Source organism: Pollachius pollachius, assembly GCF_949987615.1.
Source record: "Pollachius pollachius genome assembly, chromosome: 4".
In the NCBI taxonomy this organism is placed as follows: Eukaryota; Metazoa; Chordata; class Actinopteri; order Gadiformes; family Gadidae; genus Pollachius; species Pollachius pollachius.
The window spans coordinates 11113500-11126688 of record NC_136937.1 but is presented as its reverse complement, the minus strand read 5'-3'; the positions used below and the strand labels follow the sequence as shown (position 1 = coordinate 11126688).

Below are 13189 nucleotides of genomic sequence, written 5' to 3'. Positions count from 1 at the left end.
GGTATGCCTTAAGGATTCTAAATACAATAAGGCCTACTTTTTTTTTTTTTTTGGTCGTCACATTTGGAGTTTCATGATGACAATGAATCTATTATTTTAGAACTTCTTTTAAAGTCCATTCACTAGGGTTTTTGTTTTCCATATATCCTAATAGGCCTAGTCACCTTCTAATGTAGAGATACAATTATTATTGAATAATAGGCCTACATTTTCCATACTCTCTGAGGCTGCTATAGTTTAAGACAAGCAAAGAATAGGCCTTTATTAAATAGATAGTATGTTTGTCAGAGCATAGTCAGTATAGCAGGTTGTTTTTCTTTAGCTGTTATTTGAAAAAGGGTTGGAACACCTAAAGCAATTGACCAAACCCTCTCCTTTTTCACTGACAATGTCTGTCAAACAAAATGGGGCTGAAACCAGAAGCATTTGTGTTTGTGTGTGTGCTTGTTTGTGTGTCTGTGAATGTGTGTGTGTGTTTGTGTTTGTTGGCGGGTGTTCTGTGAGTGTAATTTACCAGTGCTCAGTAAGGGGCCACTTGCTCTATTGTTAGTGCCGGGGGCAAAATGGTCCATACTACGACACTCCGTCACACCACCGTCAAATCAAGTCCTGGAGTGAGGGTTCTTTTACAAATCTGGGAACTCTTTCTCCTTTTAAGTCTTAGGCATAATTATTTCGTTCCTCGTGAGCCACGGCTTTCCCTAGGACACCAGCTAAAAACACCATTAGGGGGTATGGGGGCTTTGGGTAGTGGGTTTGCAGCACTGGGAAAGGCACTGTCAGCAGCTCAATCTAGTCTGCCGTGGCCCCTTCATCACACTCCTACATAGTTAATGAGCAACGAGGGAAGGGAGGAAAAAAAAAAAAGCCAAGAGAAAAAAAAGAGCAAGAGAAAAACAGAACAGCTCCGGTTTCTCTTTCTGAAGGGGACGGGTTTGGATGACATAATACCCACTTCCAGAGCCCCAGAGAGGTCCGTGTCATTGACGTGATGGGAACGGGGAGAACAGGGTTCCTCGGTGTCCATTAAGAAGTCGATACACCAAACGAACGTTGTTGGAGACTAATTAATGGGCTCTGACATTTTTTGGGGGGGAGTGCTGGGGACTGGAGGTGTGTGTGTATGCATGTTGTGTGTTTCTCAGCGTGTGTGTGTGTGTGTGTGTGTCTCAGTGTGTGAATGAATGTGTAAGTGTGTTCATTTCCGAGTTGCTGGAGAGTCGCTTTTGTAGTGTAAAAAGAAATGAAAAAAAAGGAAACGGGTGGTGATTAAACTGGCTCACAGTGAGTGTGTGTGTGACACGTTTGACCTCCTTTGCATGTAGAAAGATGGTGATCTGGTTTCAGCCCATACTAAATAACAAGGTTATGACTGAAATGTTTTGTGGAGCTGCTCCCTGCTAGTTGCTGAATTGTATTTAGTCTACAAGTCACCATGTAATCTCATCCTTCCAAAAATACATACACTTCCTTTCTTGTTTCACATACAATGCTATTTTACAACAAAAGGATCTGCTACTAAATTAAGATAATTACATTGCCTGACTTTACTTTTTCATTTTCAGTAATATTTCAAGTTCTAGATGCTATTTTTGCAGCAAATATCTTGAGTCTTTTAGTCTTCTAGCCTTAACACATAAAGAGAGAGAGATAGATGGAGAGAGAGAGAGAGAGAGAGAGAGACTGAGAGAGAGAGAGAGAGAGAGAGGGAGAGAGGGAGAGAGAGAGAGAGAGAGAGAGAGAGAGAGAGAGAGAGAGAGAGAGAGAACACAACACTGAAGTGGAGAACACACTGCAGTAGCTAAAGCAGCACGTTTCAAAGGAGTCCGTTTTAGCTTCATTTGGTTAGCGCTCGCCGTAGGTGAAAGAAAAAGTCAAATTCTAACCTGGTGAACTCTGGTGAACAATTGAGAGGGGGGGTTATCTGCAAAATGCTACCTGCCAGGTATTTCACAATTCTGACATTGCGGTGTGTTCAGTGTGTGCAAGAACAGAACAGGAGGCAAATATACATGCATGCCATTCCGTGGAAGGTTTTTAATCCTAAACTCCTTGCAATACTGTGAGTGCACACAGTCACACTTAGCAGAGAATCAAACCCCTAACCATAACAACGGTAATGCCATGGGCTCCTCAGAAATTGTAGAGTATCTAGCAGTGTGTAATTGTGTGTGCATTTTTTGTAAGTGTATGTGGTCGTGCATGTGGGTATGTGTTGGTTTGTAAAAAATAAAAAAAGTCTTTAATCCATTTTTTGTAGTTTAGTGTTTCATTATGTCCTCAGAAGTAGGCATGGTAAAAATCCCTCAAATGGTTTACAAAAGGGTTGGTCAAAACGGGGTTTCCAGGAGCATGTGTGTCCCATGGCTGTCTGTGGGTTCAACGTGGGATGAAGATGCCGGGACGTTGCTGTGCTGATCAGTGGGGTCATTCTCAGTTTATCATCACGTGGACATGGCCATTGTCCTGTGTATGATAATACTGCGTGTTGTGGTGTAAATGACCATGCTGCCGTATGCTGAGGACACGGTTTCTGTTGTGGCTGGCACGGGACAGATCTGGCACTGGTTAATGCAGGTCACCTTGGACCGGGAAGTGGACCTCTTGGGACTGGCTTGCTTTTTTTTATTGTTTCCCCACTGTGTGGGCTTTTCTCACATCAAACCCCATGTGTGTGTGACCTGAATCAAAGTGCATTATTTGCAAGGAACTGTTATAGTGCAATATTGCCAATGCTCTATAACAAGATCACACTTTCTATCTGGGTGTGTGTATGTGGATGTGTTTGGGTGTGTGTGTTTGCGTGGGTGTTGGGTTTTTGCTTCCATCCTCAGACAGACCATCCCCCACTATGTGTGAAGGCAGGGTATGTGTATGTATCAAGATTTTGCTTTGCAATGTTGAGGCTTTTGAGGACATGCTCTGTTTTATGTATTTAATGTTATCCCTTTTGCTCGCTTTCATTGGTGTTCATGCAGTATGTACTTGATCAGAATAATGTGGTGAATAGACATTTTTGGTCAAGACATAGGCCCATTTCTATAGTATTATAGTTACAATGATTGATTTCCTCTCTGTCTTAGTCCCTCCCTCTTTCTTTCTGTCCCTCTCTCTCTTTCTTTCTTTCTCTCGCATGGTTTATTGGGAACAGGAAACAGTATCCCACACACTTTGATGCACAGTTAAAGATACTACCCCCCCTCCTCCCTCCATCTATTTACGTCACCACAAACAAAGAAACATGCAACTAGACACACACTTAGGCAAAAGACCACACAACTCCTTTATTTATGACCAAATATTGGGTTTCATGACAAAACAACGACTGACTATCTTTTGTTCAAATTTTCATGAAGATGCTGCACATATGTTAGAAGAATATGTGACGGCCAACAACAATCCTCTTAATCCATAATCCCCTGAGTGAGGCGCTTGAACGCAAGTCAACAATAATGTGTATAAAATCTAAAAACAGGCTACGCTTTCCTCACTCATTTCGAACAATCCATACATGAATGTACATGAATATAGCAAAAGTGCCACGTGAACAGCTTGTGTTCTCCACCTGGCGTGGGAGCGAAGGCGGTGGTGGTGGTGTGTATTCTGCCATCAGATCCGACGAGGATCAGAAACACATGGTGCTTCTCAACTGAACCCCGGACCCCAGGAGCAGAACCCAGGCCAGGTGTGATAATTACTGTGAAAAGCAGCTGCATGCGTTCGCCTCCGTGCGCACGGCCCCTTGACGTCATGTACAGGGCTTTTCATGAAGGTTAATTAGCTATAGTGTGGATCTGCCCGGGCTGTACGCACACGCACACAACACCTTACTGTAGACGTGTCGTATCTGGGTAGCTCTGGTTTCGCAGGTACATGGAGAAAGTGTTGTGCATGTTTTAGACCATTATTCCACCCAATTCTTTGGTGTTGTGAAAAGGGATGTGGACTCCTCAGGATATCCTGATTTGTTGTGTAAATGTTTATGATTGAAACCCAAAACCCAAGAAATGATCGTTGTTTATGGTTGAAGCGGCAGAACTACTAGTTGTAGAGTCTGACAGCGTGTGTTAAACTTTAATGAAATCCCCCCCTCCGTTGCAACGCATAAAATGGTAAGCACATGGTCATATATCAAATCGATATTGCTAATGTTTGCGATAACATAGTTTACCATATTGACGCTCGTAATTTGTGATGCCGTTTTACTCCCCCCCCATCCCCCCACTCCCCTCTCCCTCTGTGGCTGTTATCTACACCGCGGTTCCTGAGACCCCCACAGGATAAATAATTTACAGATAAACCTCTCAGAGGAAGTAAGAAACAGGGTGATTGTAGGGGACAGGAAAAAGGTGACCCATACTTGACCAAAGATTAGCAGACAGCATGGGAAAGGAAGTGGGGGTTAGAATGGGGCGGTATGGATGGATGGGTGATAGAGGGAAAGAGAGAGAGAGAGAGAGAGAGAGAGAGAGGAGGGAGGGAGGGAGGTAGAGGGAGGGGAGAGGAAAGGAGGGACAGTGGAAAGGGGGAGGGAGGGAAGGGTGACCATTTGAAGGGGGAAGGAGGAAAGGAAGTTAACAGGTTAGAAGTGTGGTGGAATGCATGGGTGAGAGAGAGAGAGAGAGAGAGAGAGAGAGAGGCAATCGCAGGGTAGGCGGGTGGGTGGGTGGGGAGGGACAGCGGAGCAGAGTGTGTCATTAATCACCCCCACGTGACACTCTCGACTACAGGGGAGCTTCAGGGCGCTACATTTACTTCTATTAGCAGTCCATTAGCTGCCGCGGCAGAAGTAGCAGCACTTGACGAGCGAGGCCTGTGCCAGACCGGCTGACCTGTGTCTGGTCTTAACAGATACTGCTCTTCAGTACCGACCTCGGAGGAATATGCTGCAATTTCTGAAACGTACACGCAAAACACGCCCCCGCACTCATACATGGTTACGGTGTGTCTGTGTTTGTCTTTGTGGGTGTCTTTGTGCGTGGATCCCTGTGTTGTTTACATCCAACTGACTTGAGTGCTTCTGTTTGTCGTATTTTTCGCAAGGAACTGTGAGGTTGCGAGTGACACAAAGCGAACTACAAAAGAGTTGTTTTTGACATAAAATCCTGGGAATGTCATGCGGCACAGTTGGGCTGGCTTGTAAAACTGAAACTTCTGACAGCCATTAAACACGGACGGCTTAAGCAGGCAGCCACTGGAACCCACTATAAAGAGAAGAAGCCCTCTAAAGTCTATCTATTGCTACTCGAGAAGCGAAGAGGTAGTGATCCTGTCTGATCATAACGGTGACCTGACTGATACGCACGCTTTGTGACTTTGTCACAACGGTTAAAGTTGGCCCCCACCTGCGGTTGAAGAGGTCTGAAATGATGAGGAATTATCCTCGTTCAGAAGGTGATCCCGTGGTCATCGCCAACCCCAGGATCAATTAAAAGGAGGTCAAAGACGGTGTGACACCACCAACTCCACCACCACAACCAACACCATCACCACCACACTTCTGTGCCCTCGATCCCCCTGCGTCCTCAGGTTTTGATTAGGGATCAGAGCCGAGTGTCTGACTCTGTGTGCTCAGCAGTTGAAGAGGGGAAGCGGAGAAAGAGGGGAGAGCGAGCCAAAGGGGGAGACAGCCAACGGGTGGAGAGAGGGGGAGAGAGAGAGAGAGGGAGCGAGAGGGAGAAGTGATTACGAGTTAAGTGGCCCTCCTCGTGACATTAGAAGCATTGGGGCTGACAGAGCAGTGCATGAGTGAGTATAAGTGCACACACTCCACTGCTGTCCTTTAATTTGGCTTCAGTGTGGCACCGTGGCCCTCATGCTAGAGCATCACCACTAAATGTCCTCCCACATACTTGTGGCACTGGCAAGAATTCCAACAGGGTATTCAGAGACATTAAGCTACTGTTCTAGTCTTTTAAATCTTTTCTTGCGCACACCATTGGCCGAAGTGACTTGTAAATTCAGAATATGCAATTTAAGGACAAGGTAGGGTGTTGTTGGGTATCTTGCTTTAGGATGCCTATAGGAATGCAGCATATTTTGGGCATCGAACCCAGTGCCTTTTGGTTGGGATTCGAACACCCTTGCCACGTTCTCTACAAGGATATTCCGACATTTGCTACATGTTTGCTTCTTGCTATGCCTGGCAGCAGCTGTATGCATACTAGAGGGGACAGGTTATTTCAACAGGAATCACTTCTTATAACCCGCCCCCCCACTCCCACATTTCATTTTTCATCTGACAATCTTGTCATATATTCTATGAAAAAAGAAATGACTCTGCATAGCTTTTATACGCCCGTCCTCACAATGTTGACATACCAAGCTGTCCATTATCTCTTGCACCTTCACATTCTGCATCATTCATAGCGGATGCAACTGTAGGCACAGCACACAAAAAAGAAAGAAACCCACAAAAATAACCTGAAGAGCCTGTTGTGATGCTACACGACCACAGTTAGCAAGGAGAATTAGGAAGCCAGAGGGAGAAGAGGATTTGAGATGCTTTGGCTTATGCTAGGGATACCGCAATGCATACGCACACGCACCCACCTACGTACGCACAGACACATATGAACTCAAAGTGCTGATCAGCGGTAAAGGGGCCCCTGGTGACCGTGCCGGGTTTTCCCCTGGTGTTGTTTACCTGGGCTTCCTGTAGAGCGGTGCCTGGCCCAGCAGGGGGGAAAGGGGTCTGGGAGGACCACCACGGCGGTGTAGGCTACACCAACTGCTGCACAGAGATAAGAGAGAGAGAGGGAGGAAGGGTTCGCGATTGAAGCCATAACGAGCCGTTATCGATAGTGGCTACTAGTAAATCACTCACGCAGGTTGATTTGAGAGGGCCTTTAATGATTATTAATCATTTGATTCAATTATTGTATTTCAATCTGTGTAGCCCCAAAGAAAAAGATGAGCTGTATTGAAGCTGTGAATGAGAATAGCACACACATAAACACACACGCAGAAACGCGCACATCCCTGCTAGACAGGATCAAAACGAAGGTCATGAACAACACCTAGGCCAGGCACACCATAGAGGGATTTATTGTTCAATAACAGAGGAGATAGTTTAGACAGGTAGTATTAGACAAGAAAGTCACCTGTGCTCTATACTGTCAGCCTTCTCTTTCTACTGTAAAGCATGAAAACCTAGCTGCTATCTGTGCTACGACGGTGTCTCTGATTGACAAAGCTAAACCCTTAATCCTGGCTTTGCCCCGTCTTGCGTTCCAAACCAAGGCTTGCAGAATGGAACTAGCCTTTTTTTTTCTTACCACAAATGGAAAACGCTATCCATCCGTAAACAAGCAGATTAGCTAATCTGACAGATATTTTGGTTGAACCCCCCCCTTCAATGGAATGTATACATACAGTACTCACACACAGACACACACACACACACCTACACACCCACACACATACACACACACGCACACACACACACACACACACACTGACACACACTGACACACACACACACAAACACACACACACACACGGGAATAAACACAAGGTTCACAATTTTTTTTACACTGCTTTTAAGCGCTTTATTCCTGTGTGTGTTAGTGTGTGTGTGGTTGGGTGGGGGGTCTTGCTTTCCAGACCTGGGACCATGTCTATCTGAGGAAGGGTTGTGGTCTGTGTATGTCAGCAGCAATACATAAGGGGGGGGGGGGGCATGCAACCCACGGCTTGGGCTGAAACATGAGAGCCGTAGACGGCCTGTCCCCTACTTCCTGTCTCTCCCCTTCCTGTCTCCAGTCTACATCCACTATCAGCTGCTTAACCTCTGTGTGTTATTTCATTTGTCCCCCTGGAAGTATCCCAGGAAAGCCTGGCCACAGATACAAGTTTGTGTCTGTTTTCTTTTGTTTATGGGGGGGCTTAAATGTGGGGATCCTAACCTCTCCACCAAGCTCCCCCTCTATCCTCCGTCATCCATCCCTCTCTTGGACTTTGGGCTCCATGGCGATATGTCTGCATTAAGATGCCACAGGAGACTTCATGGCCTCTGGTTTATATTACATCATTAGTACACAGAAGAATGATTAAAGGGGGCCAGGCTGAACAATAGTCTCTGTAGGAGAAGAAGAATCAGAAACGGCCGTCCTATAGGATGCTGAGGATGTAGCATGGGGAAAAGAACATTGCTGGAATTGGTTTCTGTTCAAAACATGCACATTCGCACATTCATGTGTGTGTTCTGGTCTGGTCAGGTCCTGGGGAATGTTCCAGCAATCAACTACTGCACGGGTTGAGGTGATATTCCAAACTATTTACATGACCTCATAGTTAAGCACCCCTCCTCCCCAAAGCCACCTCGCGCCCCTGCCTCGTTTCATCACCTCATTCAGCTCCCCCCCCCCCCCCCCCCCCCCCCCCCGCCCCCCCGCCCTTATCTGACCTATGTCACGCACACACGGCATGCGTGCCCAGTGTGTGTGTACCGGTGCAGCTGCGGTGCCTGATATGTGTGTGTCTGTGTGTCTGTGTGCGTGCGTTCCCTGCCCTGTGTGTTTTCTCAATAATAATAGACGTTGAAACGTTGAGAGGGAAAGTCTGTTTCGGATAAACCCTGTGTGAACACCGGACCATTCATCCCCGGGAAATCAATCTTCCTCATAATTCCTCTCATTTTTCTTCCTCCGTCTGTTATCTGCGGACCTGCCCGACTGACTTGTAGAAACAATTACCAGAGCGTAAACCAGCTCAGGGCGGCATTCAGACTGAGTCAGAACACTGGCGTGTGTGTATATATATTTTATTTTACATGTTTTTGCAGGACGGAATAGTGGTTGAGGTGTTTTACTCCCGGAACAAAAGGTTCTAGGTTTGGAACCACATTATACTTGCAGACATCCTTGAGCAAGCTGACATATTTTCAGTCACTTAAAGATAACGTCTCTGACGTGATATAATGCAGGTTTCTTTTATTGATTTTCTTTCTTTTTTTTTTCTTTCCCAAGTTCAAATTTGGTTAGAACATGAACTGCAATAAAAATTTAACCAACCAAGACCATTTTACTAAGATGCCCTAACCCCTAGCTGCTCCTTTCTAAATTACAATTAAAAATCTGTGTGTTTCACTTAAACTTGTTTGGTAAATAATCAAATAGTAAATGAATGAAGTGATGCAGTGATGACTTCCACCCATGCCCTACCAACCATCAAAACAAGGACAACATGTCATGAGCCAGCGTGACGCGTGTCCCAGAGAGTCGCTACAGCCGATATTATCAGTAAAGCTCTGACCGTCATTGCCAATGTGATCAATGTCTCTCGTTTGGCTCTCCCTTGTGTGTGTGTTTTTGTGTTTGTGTGTGTGTCTGAGTGTGTAGTTATCCCGTCCGAGTCATCAAAGCATATACTTGCCCACTGTTCGAGGTCAATGGCAGCTTCTAGGACAGGGCTTCAATGATCCCAAAGTCAATCTGAAGCGGCAAAGAAAGTTGCTGTGTAAAACGGTTAACTCCATACACACGCACACACGCAAACACACACGCACACACACTCATCGGTTCAATCGCCCCAATGGCGTGACCTCGCTTTTTCCCTTCACATTGGGATTTGTTACTGGTCTGCAACTCAAGATGACTGTGTGTGTGTCAGCACTTCTTTCTGTGTGTGTGTGTATGTGTGTGTGTGCGTTTTATGTGTGTAGTTGTGTGTGTGTGTGTGTGTGTGTGTATGTGTGCCTGTGTGTATGTGTTCTGTGTTAGCCCTGTGTGTGTGGGTCTGTGTGTGTGTGTGAGCCCTATGTGTGTGCCATATCTCTGCGATCGGTCCCCTCGAGACCCCCTGAGCAACGGCAGCCAGTGTTTCACTAGGGGGGTGGGTGGTTGGGTTCAGGGATACAGAGCTCGACCGAGGCTCATTTAGACGGAGCCCAGACAGACTGCCCGCTGTGGAGGGGTTCTTTATGACTCTCAACATGTAAACCACACCGCCAGGGTTCTTACAGTCCAACCCCGAAGTCCTCAGAACGAACACCCTGTTTGTAGAACCGTTTGTGTCGACGCCGAGATTGGATAATCTTTGTAGAAGTTTCCGATGTTAAACTTTGTTGAAGTGCAGCATAGATTGTTCGTAAACTGGACGACCTCAAAGGGACGGATTCATCTTTGGCCGTTTCTTTGTTTACAGACGAATATGGAGATGAGGTGGTAATGACAAAGATAAGAAAACGATTTGTAATGGCGGGATAAAGAAAAATCACATATTGCTTTTTTTAATTAAGGACCTCCCGACAGTGAGAGCATCAGTTATTTGCTCTTTTCTTCCCGGACTGGGGCTTTTTAGGGCTTTCATTCTGTGACTTTGAAAGATGTCTGAACTCCTCACAAGTAATGCCTCTGTTTCTACATGCACTGCACATACCTTGTGGTGTGCCAGTGTAATCACCCCCAAAACGACTCCTGCAAATGAAAGTCAAACAGCATTGGATATGTGCAAGAGGCTCCAGAACACAAGAGTCGTGTCCGAAAACACTCCTTTTCAGACTCCCAAGTGTTATTTTGTGTTAACTCTTTATACAACACACTCACGCTAACGCTACGACAACTGCTACTATACTCCAACTATTACCGACTGCGACATTCCTTGAGTTGAAATCAGTAGCACTGTTCCCTTGTCAGTTCCTTATGGGCCCTTGGGGGCTGCCATAGGCCTACAGGGTTTATATGCAGGCAGTACATCTGAGATTTATGTGGAGTAAGAGGGGAGGATAAATAAACCTGGTTCACTCACTCACACGCGTGGGCTTATTATTGTACACTTATAGCATCAAGTCAGGCGAAGCCAAAACATCAGCCTCACCAAAAGCACTACTAAAAGTGATAATAAACTCAATCAGAATCCATTTTTTCCTTAGCTAAACATACAATAGGAACCTTATTCCGGTCGTCTATGGCCCTGGCCACAAGTGAAGTCATCATTATCATCATCATCATCGCGAGAGAGAGAGATGACGGGTTTCTTCCTCCACCAGTCTCTGCACAATAATAATACCCGTGACCCCATACTGTATACCCAGCTGTAGCGCAGTCGTGCCGCGGTGTGTAAGCCGATAGGCCGTAATGGCCGCGCTGCAGAGCTGCTGGGGCTTGTGGCAGCGGAAACCGATAATTCAATGGTGACACGGTGAACGCCAAGGGGTTCCCGGTTGGGTTCTTTAGGGCTGACATGAGGTAAGCGGATACGTGGAAGGTAGAGAGCAGACAGAGAGGGTGGAGGAGGAGGTGGAGGAGGAGGAGGAGGAGGAGGAAGGGGTGAGTTAGCACTGGGCTGGTTGTTAGCAGAGGGGGCAAGGCTAGAGCGCGACCACGGCTAACCATGTGTAAACGGCGGTAGCATCTAAGTGCGAAACCTTCCCGAAAAAGCGCGCTTGTTTGCCCAGCGGAATCCTGTTTCACAAATGTTGCTTCACGCCTGGCGTTGGCACGGCAGCGCGCTACTAAGTAGAGACTGGCGGTTCTTGTTTTTACAAGACTGCTTGAACAAGCATGGAAGGTGGCTGCGTTGTTTTCCTTCATGCCATTTTCAACAAACCTATTTTGTTAGCTGCACCAAACACAAGAGAAACTCAGTAAGCAGCACCACACCAGGGAAATAATAGAGCCAAGAAGTGTGTGTGTGTGCGCGCGTGTGTGTGTGTGTGAAATAGCAAGGAAGGAGACAGAGATACCACAGCTAGTCCTAAGCCGCATGGTGTTAAACCACCGCAGCTTAAACTGGCTGAGAGGGTGCGAGAGAGAATCAGAGACAGAGAGAGAGAAAGAGGGATTGTGCCTAAGACACATTCAAGACACATTAACCCAGAGCTATTCTCAGGACTCTTTGTGTTTGCGTGTGTGCGTGTGTGTTAGTGGGAGTGCGCATGTTTCTTTGTTTCTTGGAAAAGAAGCCAAAGTCTGGCAAGAGACCCGTCCGCCGACATGATTTGAGCTCCTACCAAATGCCGTCCCCGTCCCCGTCCCCGTCAGCGTCGGTGGAAACGTGTGTGCACGTGGGTAATCTGAAACCTATTATGTCGCCGCTCCATGGAGCACCAGTCAACAGCACAACCTGCTTTTGTTTTTTGAGGCTTTCCCCTTTTTCCATTTTTCCAAGCTGGCAGTTTGTTTCCACGTTGGCTCAAATTCGAGTGGGGCGAGAGAAGAACACATTTCGTCTTTCTGTTTTCTCCTGTTTTTTTCGCTCCCTGCTATAGTTTGTTTTAATAGAAACCTGACAGAATGTGTAGTATCGTGTTGCAGGAATCTCGGAGGCCCACGTCAAACCCAGGGAACGTCATGCCGGTCAGTCTGTGGTTTCCACCCTGGTTACCTATTAGGTAGGTAGGTGGGAGTAGGGGACGGCGAGGGGGGGGGGGGGGCGGGGGTAGTGTACCTGAAGCATTAGAGACCTTGAGTCTAATTGGTTTGGTCAGGACAGCTTTGACACACACACACGCGCACACACACACACACACACACACACACACACACACACACACACACACACACACACACACACACACACACACACACATATGCAAACACACACACACACACACACACACACACACACACACACACACACACACACACACATATGCAAACACACACACACACATGCACGCACACACACACACACACACAGAGGTGCACACACACAGGCACCTAACTAGGGGTGAGGGAGAGGGTCATGTTGGATATGTCTCATTGTTGCCGGGAAGTAGCTGACAAGCCTCTTCAGGTAGAAAATGGAGGCCTCTTTCCTATTAGGAAGAGCTTTCCTCTTCCTTTAGTGGAAGTTTATTTTCTTATTTTCGTCCCTCATAATACGAAAGAGTACACGTGTCCTTCAGGTTTTCCATACAACAGCGCCCACGTGATTATATTTGTCCTTTGTGTGACAAAAGATCTCCGGGGAGACACTAAAGCAACAAAGCGGACAGACATGTTTGATTCGATCACTGGCAAAACAGCAATACGCCTAGCCCCCTTTCCACCCCACTTAAACTCACTCATCTCACTTTGGATGATGCGATTACAGGCTAAGTCGGCGCAGCGTCCCACCATCTTGTTGTGATTAGACGTGCTTACACGGGCGGGAGGTGTTTACTGTGGAAACAATGTGGACCCCTCCTGCTCTCTAGTTAGCTACCGAAAGAAAGAGAGGACGGACAGAGGGGGAAGAAAAAGTT

General features: G+C 46.6%; 1 protein-coding gene across 1 annotated transcript in view; it reads left to right on the top strand.

Moving 5' to 3' along the window:
• The window catches only part of unc5cb (unc-5 netrin receptor Cb), a 127426-nt gene that overhangs the window by 514 nt on the left and 113723 nt on the right, over positions 1-13189 (top strand).